The 9,754-nt window shown below is 32.6% G+C and overlaps 1 long non-coding RNA gene across 1 annotated transcript; it reads left to right on the forward strand.

The window, feature by feature from the left end:
* The first annotated feature begins 4,688 nt into the window (after window positions 1–4,688).
* On the forward strand, window positions 4,689–9,694 carry LOC117682691 (uncharacterized). Its single transcript, XR_010713044.1, has 3 exons — window positions 4,689–4,820; window positions 7,220–7,328; window positions 9,283–9,694. It is a non-coding gene; the product is annotated as an uncharacterized lncRNA (long non-coding RNA).
* Window positions 9,695–9,754: the final 60 nt, after the last annotated feature.

Genomic DNA, 9,754 nt, shown 5'->3' on the forward strand with positions numbered 1-9,754 from the left:
ATAATTGTTACTTTAGTTTAAGAAGATCTGGCCCCGAGGTTATAAAACTTTTTTGAGTACGATCTCGTACTCCAAATCGTACCCCGTGCTCCAAATCGTACTCCTACTCAAGATATCGAGGTTATAAAACTTTTTCATACTCCTACTCGTACTCCGGCTGAGTACAAAAATACGATTTTCTGAGTAAGCTTTGAAGCTTTCTCAAAGTCGTACTCAAGACATTTAATCTAAATAAAATGCAGTGCAAACATATAATATTGTTCATATTGTAACATTGCTGTATTATACGCTATAATTTAATCATATTTTCATGTATATGAATTAAAATGGAAAGTTTTTACCAATTTTTTAATGACATATCTAGATATAAAGGAGGTGAATTTAAGAGTAAGGGCGAACTGCAACCAAGATTATCAAAATAACTTTTAGATAGTTTACTTCATTAATTAATGTACATATACATGTATAACTACCTACAAAATACTACCGTTGAATAGCTCGACTTTTTAAGAATTCTGTTTTTTGTCAAATACGACCCATACACCCCATCATTTAAAACAAAGAAATCAATGTACATGTATCGTTATTAATCAATTTCAATCAGATGTACTTGATGGGTCCATTTTTTTATTATAGTGAAAATGTAGGTTTGTTCTAAACATTACAAAGGATGGGGGATGCATAAAAGTCTAACGCTTTCTATTACTTACTTATTAATCAATTATCATTTATGTTGCATGCCACAAAACTTGGAAAGGGAAACATTTTATAGAATAAGCGGTAAATCAGTGGCGGAGTAAAGGAGGTCGCACCCGGCGTCCCCCCCCCCCCCCCCCACACACAGCCCTAAAAAAATTGTCCAAATAAAGTTAAATCATACTCCTTCTGGCAAAGAAAATGTACAACTTGCGAGTCTTAATTATCTTTTTTTTTTAACTTGGGGGATTTCTCTACATTAGACTGTTTCAATGGTGCAATATGAAGAAAACGCGTGTGTTCAATGATGTAACTAAAAAAACCAAGGAAAAAACATTTTGGTTACGCTGTCCTTGGGTTCAAATATGACCAGTCACCCATATACCCACCTTTAAGTAATTGGTTATACTAACAAGTGTTTTAACGACTCTTCCATTGTTATTATAATATAAGCTGGTATATATAGTTACATGTATCTTTTATTAAAACTTCATTAATTTACATTGTCCCATTGAACTTGGTTTTTAAACTGATTAATTTACAGTCATTCGAAAGAAAAAAAATAAAAGGATATGTTTCTTGGATTTCTACAAGACAGAGGAATTTGATGACTGTAGGTCTTAAATCTACAAACCTTTAAAAATTGTAAATAATTTTATTACTTTAAGTATACCGGTAATCACGAGAAGAAATATCTCAAACGTCTATTTAAAGACTTCCTTTTTACCCTACAAAATCTCTAGAATCCCGGAGCTTCCGGGGCCGGCTTTGCCCCCTGGGTCACCAACAGGACTTTGCCCTGGACCATCTGGAGGCCACAAAGCGGCCTCTCCAGACTCCCTGTCTTATACTGACGTCCCCTCTAACTTCACATTCTGGATCTACCCCTGGTACTAAATATTTTTAAGGTGTGTGTGAGTTGGGGGGGGGGGGGGGGCGGCGAATCCTACTTCCTATGGTTTATCTATACGATTGTTGTTGGGGTTTTTTATTTTCATGAAACAGTTACTGTCTGCATGTGGAAAATATTGGCTTATAAATTGCCTTTCCTCTGTAGTGTCAAAAACGCTGTGAAATTTAGAGTAATTTTGAACAAGGTTCATTTCTTTTTATCTCGAAATATCGATAATAAAAACCTATTTTGAAAGTTAACAAAAAGCAATCTTACTTGGAAATGTAGAAAGTAATCAAGAATCAGCAGTAAGTAATTAAAACGCAGGTTAAAGGGCGTTAGATGTAAACATAAAGATAATATTTCGAATTTTTAAGTTTTGTATTGGCAATAATTTTAAAATTATGACGTACATATTTGGCTTCCTAGGTGACCATATACTACATGTAGCTGCAGAGATCTAGATGTGTTCTTTGTCTAATATAGGCCGCAACTTCTTTCTTAATTTTACTGCGGGAAGGTAGAGTATCCATTCCGAACCATCTACCAGTAATTGATTTTTATTTTCCAAATATTAAAGAAATTTTACCATGGAACATCACCTACCTTACGATCTTTATTATTTATTTCGAATTAAAACATCGAGAGCATAGACATGTCTAAGTATACGTAAGTATGTATTGTTTGGTTTAACATTTAATTATAAACGCTCGAATATAAGGATGGTGGGTCCCGGTGACCCCATAGTCTTAAGTATTATATTAGTATCTTTCTACAAATAAAATTTGGTGTTATGACATCAAATTTTATTCTTATATATATTCTGCTTGAGAATTCGGGTAATTTACAGTTAATTAAAAGCTTGTTTATGTAAAAAAAAAAAGAAAAAGAAAAAAAAGATAACACTTAAATTAATCATAACCCGCAAGATAAAAGCTAGAATTTATGAGAGAGAGAGAGAGAGAGAGAGAGAGAGAGAGAGAGAGAGAGAGAGAGAGAGAGAGAGAGAGAGATTTGAAGGGGATTATTGTTATTCTATGCAATCGATTGAAAATACATGTACTACTTAAAATAGCTTCTTCGCATTTTCATGTGAGAGATTTTTCTCTATATAGCTTAGCTGTGGGAATATTCATCTCTTAAATTGTTTAATTTTATTAGCAAGTAACTATTTAGATAATTCAAATAGCTATTCCTTTTTTATCTAAAGTAACCAAATATCTATGTCAAATGCATCAAAATTAACACATGTATTTCGAATTTTAAAGATGAATAGGAAAAGGCTTGCTCAAAAATATCAATGGACGTTACTTAAGATTAAAAATGACACAGTATGTACATGTATATATAAATTCTAAACACACATTTTCAAGCCTTGACTAAGTGAGAAAAACTTGAACCATAAATAAAACCCCACAAAAAGGGTTACAGCAACTTTAGTACACAGTTTCCTTGAACACGTTGTTTCGGTTTAACGTGGTCCTCAAATTGGAAATTTCAAAAATATTTCAATTAGTGAATTTTCTTAAACTCTCGTGCACATTCCCAAAAATATTAAAATGAGAAACTTTACGTGTGTCCTTGGCTTTTGGCATATGTTCATTGATGCAATTCCAACACCCACCCCCACCCCACCCCTTCAAGATATTAGATGTTTTTTTCTCACAAGAATTTTAAAAGGCAAATATAGTACTAAGTATGTTGCAATTAAATTGGAATACCCATATAATTTCCTTAGTGTATACTATATGAGTGTAAAAATAAACGGATTTCTCAGAATTTTTGTGATTTTCCCAAGTATATGTTTCTATTTTTGAATTAAACTCTTCCTTGTTTTCCCTAATACAGGAACTGCTCACTAAATATCTTAAGAGATATCCACTTGGGGGCAGTGACTTTCCAGTTTTATATTGGCGTCGTTTCTGACCTTTTCCTGGCATGTAAAATATCAAAATCGTATAAAAGCCAGGAAAATTTTAGATATATCGAACTAAATTCTATGTTGAAATACTCTCTTCATATCCGTCTTTCTTATATATTCATATCGTTCCTTACAACATAATTATACTTAATCATCACATGCATGAATCACTATCTGAGTCTCATGAGAGAGAGAGAGAGAGAGAGAGAGAGAGAGAGAGAGAGAGAGAGAGAGAGAGATTTGACATAAACACAATTTGTTGATAATTTTACCAATTACACTGGATTTATCGTCTCTGTTGCTCAAAAATTCATAAGTTATAGATGCAGACACATCTCCATGCTTGCAGATGGAGAAGGTAATATGTACATGTAAATAATGTGTTACATTTTGTTGATAAATAATTAATCTGAATACATGTACAGTTTGCCTACATGCCAGGACTATTTACATGAATTACCGTTCTCTGTCTTTCTTCAGAGACGTAAAATTTCGTCGATCGGCTTTTGGAGCATACTCCAAATAGTACTCAGCGGAGAACGTACTCCAAAACTTTTATAACCTCGGTTTTTAAAGTCGTACTCAGTGGAGCACATACTCGGAGTACGGAGTATGAGTATAAGTACGAGTATGAAAAAAATTTTATAACCTCGGGGCCGGGTCTTTAATGTATACCGTACATTATTTACTGGATTATTTTAAAAACATTTGACAAATAGTTATATTTCAGTTGCAGCACATACTCTGAATGTACAAGATTTGCCAGTACTTACTGGCTGCCATCCGTGAAAAACGAATGCTTGAGTCTGGAGTTAACAGTTGACTTATCAAGACATGCTTATAAAGTGGAAGGAAACCTTTTGGTAACTTTAATAAGATTTTTAAAATTAGAACGTAGTTTAAACCGATAATCAAATATTAAATATAAACTTAAATAAATAAAGTCGATTGAATGATTTTTTATTTGAAATATATTTGTTGTTTAGTTATTGTTTTTTTAAAGTTCGAAGTTTATTATTAAGTAACTTTCTTACTTTTTGCGCATGTTATTGTTGAAAAATATTTATCTATTGATCTATATCATATCAGCGTTTATAAAAATACGTCAGTTCTTTTTCGAGACGTTTACCAACTTTATACTTTCTAATACACTAATTTGTTTCCTTTATTACATTTCATTCATTTTTTGTGGAAAGACATTGATGACACCATTGAATTATGATGAAAATATGACTTGTAGTCTGGATGGATCAAATGTTTCACCATCTCTCGATGCTGAAGATATATATTGCAGAATAAGATATACAATCAGTACGTATTTTTATGGTGTTCCGATGGGGCTACTTCGACCTTCGCATTTTTGCCTTTAGGGCGAAGATGCGAGGGTACAAAGTTGCGAAGGCGAAAGTACTAAGGTGCGACGGCGAAGGAGCGAAAGTGCGAAGATGCGACGGCGAAAGTGCGATGGTGCAAAGGCGAAGGAGCGATAATACTATTGCTCCTTCGCACTTTCGCGTTCGCCTTTTTTTATTGCATTCAAAAAGCCTCGGTCCATTACATAGAATTTGACAAAATTAACTCGCCAAGGTTTTCCGATTAATCCATGATACTAGTATCATTGGTACGCATTGGTTCGCCATCGCAACTTTGCAGTCTTGCATCTTCGCCCTAGAGGCAAAAGTGCGAAGGTCAAAGTGGCCCCATCGGAAAACCATATATTTTGAAAATTCCATAAAATATTCTAAATATAAGATGTTTTACGTAAAAAGTAACACACGTCAAAAACATTGTTTTATGCACGGTAAACAGATAAAAAGTGAGTGAATCTATATAAGGTAGCTCATTGGTTTGCTGATGTCATAATAGAAATTTTGACAAGGAAATGTGACTGTCTTAACAAAATCATACATTTTTTTTTAAATACAAATAATTTCTAGCAACATAATAATAATCAGTTCAAAACGAGTGAATGTAGTTTATACAAATATTTAATTGTTAAAAAAAATAAAACTCTCGAAATGCGTTTACTGACTAAAATTCGTATGTTACTTTACTGTAAATACAATGAAATGGAGTTGCTTAATTCGATATATTGAACCCGGTAACACCATTGAAGGTTACATTTTGTTCTATAAAGTATTAGTGTCAGTTAAAAACTGTTCAATCATTTATTTATAATCATGTTCAGGCTACTAAATAAACTGAACGTTCGCTACTTTTGCAACTAAAAATTCAACTCTGTACATGTAAAAATGACTATTCATCAAAAGATGAAATAGAACCTCTAGCTAAGTATCAGATGCGATCACAAACTTATTTTGTTAATAACTTTTCGGCAATTGTTTCTGCATTGATCAAGTTTCATGAAAAAATGTCATATTTCTACTCTTCCCAACCCTTCAATAATCATAATCTTTACATTCGATGTCAACTTTAAGTTCATGATCATAAACCTCATTTTTTTTTTTTTTTATACAAAATCTCATATGCTTTGTTATTTGTGGTTTTTAGATGTACAAAAAAATTATGACGTCATAATAAAAATATGAGGTTTTGTGAAATCTTTTAAAACTTTAAACTTAATTTCCACAAAGTAAGCCGAGAACGCTTATTGATTTTGTGATGAATTAATTATGAATTATATTTTCTGTCATTTTGTTGATTAGATTTAGAATTGTCTGATTTGTTAATGTACTAGAGTCATAGTTTTGAAATGCGCTTACGAACTCAAATATGCATGCTACTATATGTAGTATTTATTGCTTGATTTGATAAGCAAGACTGTCTCTAAAACACAATAACCACGCAGACGAATTTCAAATAGATTCCAGAAATAAAACCTTAAAAACACTGAATATCAAGCAGACTTATTTTCAGGATAGGTTTTCTCACTAGCAGGAAACCCGCAAATAAATCAAAACATTAATTAAAATTTAGTATGTTATGAATTGTTATATAATTTCCAAAAACTATTTTTGAATTACCTCCGAAATACCAATAATATTACTCTTTCTCTATACATGTATTTATTATCTTAACAATAAAATGCGTTTACTTTTTTGGTTTCATGCGGATGTAAAGGTAGCGGAAATTGCAGTATAAATCAATTATTCACGTCGAGAATGTACATTTTTGTCTGCAAATAAAGCACAAACGATAACTTTAAAAAAAAAGATTATCTTTTGTAAATATTCATTTAAAGTGCGGGTTTTTTTATTGAGCAAAGTGCGTTAATTTTGTTTTGTCAATTAAAACGTGAAACAGAAGGAATTGACAATTCTCCAAGTATGTGCCGTGGTAGCTTCAGTCTACTTGCGAATCTGAGGTCAGCCCTTGCGAATCCATTAAATGCGTGCTCTCAATGTTGCCTTAGTTTCAATCAATCAAGAAATATTACACATAAACCTAGCAAAAGTGTAAAAAAAAAAAAAAAGAAGAGACAATAATCAACGATGTTAACAAAACTAAGTATTGATACTTGAGATACCTTTGACAATTTAAAGGCTAAATAATGAATCTATAACAGTTTTTCAAAACTAGAATAATGCGTAAGTTCTTAGGCCGACACCCACTTCGTGTTTTGGATTGCGTATAAAACACTGTCAGCAGAAAATAGAGGGATACTTAGTGGATATAAATATGTTATTATGTTTTGAGAAAAATTACTTTTTACAGTCTTAACTTAATGCATATTTTTTTTGTTTCTACAGTTTTCACAGCACGGACGTCCTCATTTACAACTCCATTTGAAGTTTTTATTCCAATATTTGGAGTGGTATTTGTCTTGAATCTTTGTGTCAGCTTCTTCTGTTACAAATGGTAATTTTTGTTTCAAATAACAGGGTCTGGGTTATATTACATAATTAACTGTTAGGTAATAGTACTTCGAGAGAAAACATAAAAAAAAACAGAACTATACACTGAACAAGAGTTCCGTTCACTCTGATAAATAAAGTAATTTTCAAATCATGAAATAAAATAATATGAAATGTTTAACATTTGTAACTGGTATGTCTCCTCAACAACAGCACAGAAAAAAACAAACAACATCAATTATCTTTAAGAAAACCTTGAAGCGAGAAATTAGTGTTTTTCAGGACATGCTATTAATGGCATTTCTTTTGCGGCTGACATTAGTCTTCACTAATACTACTAGTCTAAATCTACTGAAATAGCCATTGTTTTACTGATTTCTGATATTCACCGACATTGTGCCGCCAGTGCTGAGAATTGCAGATATTTACTTATAATTCAACTGTTGTTACTGGCAATTGTTGTTGTTACTGATATTTACTGACGTTTTTGCCATCAGTTCTGATAATTACAGAAATTTATGAGATTTACTGAGCTTTACTCAGCACTGACAGCACAATATCAGTTACTATAATATATTATCAGTAAAATGGCATTTCAGTACTTTCTTTCTAGAGCCAGTATCGATTATGGTCTAAAATAAATGATCAATTAGGAAAACACTAAAAGCCTTTCAAAGGTTGGTATTTGAATTATTCGTACGATAGGTTGTACTGCTTTTCAATCTACTGTTTATTTCGGCCTCGATATTTTTTTTTAACATTTTGCAATCTGTTTAAAACGTTACTTTAATATTATACAATTATTTAATGCTTGAGCAGTCAATAGACCAGAATATTTTTCCCGAGGTGCAGGGAACAGCTCAGAATGATCTATTGCCCGAGGCCAACGGCCGAGGGCAAAAGATCATACTGAGCTGTTCCCTGCACCAAGGGAAAAAATTCTGGTCTATTTTCTGTTCAGGCATTAAATAATTGTTTTATTACCTAATTCCTTTTTTTAGTTTTCGGGGTTTACAATTTGCATATTGCAGATGGTTTTCGTGCCATTATGCAATATGCTAAGATTTTTTTTCATCTTTTACATGCACAAAACCTGTTGCATGCATTACAACATCTTAATTTAATACTAGTTTTCACAAAGAAGGGGGAGTCTTCAACCCATTAGATTTTAAATAGTCTTTTACCTTATATGAGGCTTTAAAACTTTTGATTATTTGATAATCCATTTTGATAACATTGAATTTGGTTTCACTGAGTACTAAAATAAGGGTCTATGTAAAGGAATATACATTCCCTGAGAACTATCGAAAGGATGTAACATTAACACACCCGCGTTCTGAAATACGTTGCCGGTCCAATAGATCGCAGTCTATTGACCGGCGGTCCAATAGATCGAAGTCTATTGACCGGCGGTCTAATAGATCGCAGTCTATTGACCGGCAGTTCAAAATAGACGCAAATATTTAATTTGTAATAAAACAACAAAATCCCTTCGATTAGGTAATAAAACTTAATATAGTGTATTGTCATTTCAACTGAAGGCCAAAAATACGATAGTCGCGGGGGAAACTCTTTAAGTATGCATGGTCTACAACAATTGCCACTGCCTCGGATCGCTCTCAAAGGTCACCATCACTTTATTGTTCTTAACCACTTGAGACTTACAGAAAAAAGCCGACCGGCATTAAGGCAAACTAATGTGTTTTTCCCAATATTATCAATGCGTTATGTTAGGTGAACACTTGAAAATGCAGTTTAGTGTGAAAATAGATTCTATGCATTATTTTTGCGTATTTTTAATAACATATACCATTTTTCGATTTTGGATATGGCGCAATTTGAAATGTTATTAGGCAAGTCATCTTATCTTTTTTTCTTCACATCAAATTAAACTTAATTTTGGTATTTAAATTATTTTATACATGTTCTATTCTTATCAATTTTAATCATTTCTACAGGGGAGTTAGACAAGGTCAGAAAGGTCATCATGAAAATAAAACAACTTATTACCAAAGTCAATATCGAGATAGCACAGTAGAAAATCACATTTACGATGAACCCCGCCAACCCAGAGGCCAAACACCAGTGGAAGATAGACAAGAGCTAACAGTATATGAAAGTATCTTGTAAATCCACTTCGTTACTTGGTATTAGCATTGTTAAACCGAAAACAAACTACAATGTTTGCCCATTGTTGGCAAATAAGGATAATCAACATTAACATTGTAACACTTCAAGCATTTTGCAGATGTTTTGAGTAATATTTGCATGTTGCAGCAACCTTGCGCTTGGTTACAAATATGAAAGAAACCAACAAAATTCGGTGCTGACTCGCCTTGTCACGTTAGCAAAAACTAGAATATGTGTATGCAAAATTCATATGATTCAGAGGTCACGGAACCAAAGAACAAGTATCTTTAGAGCCATTTT

This window comes from Magallana gigas, chromosome 4 (genome assembly GCF_963853765.1).
Source record: "Magallana gigas chromosome 4, xbMagGiga1.1, whole genome shotgun sequence".
In the NCBI taxonomy this organism is placed as follows: Eukaryota; Metazoa; Mollusca; class Bivalvia; order Ostreida; family Ostreidae; genus Magallana; species Magallana gigas.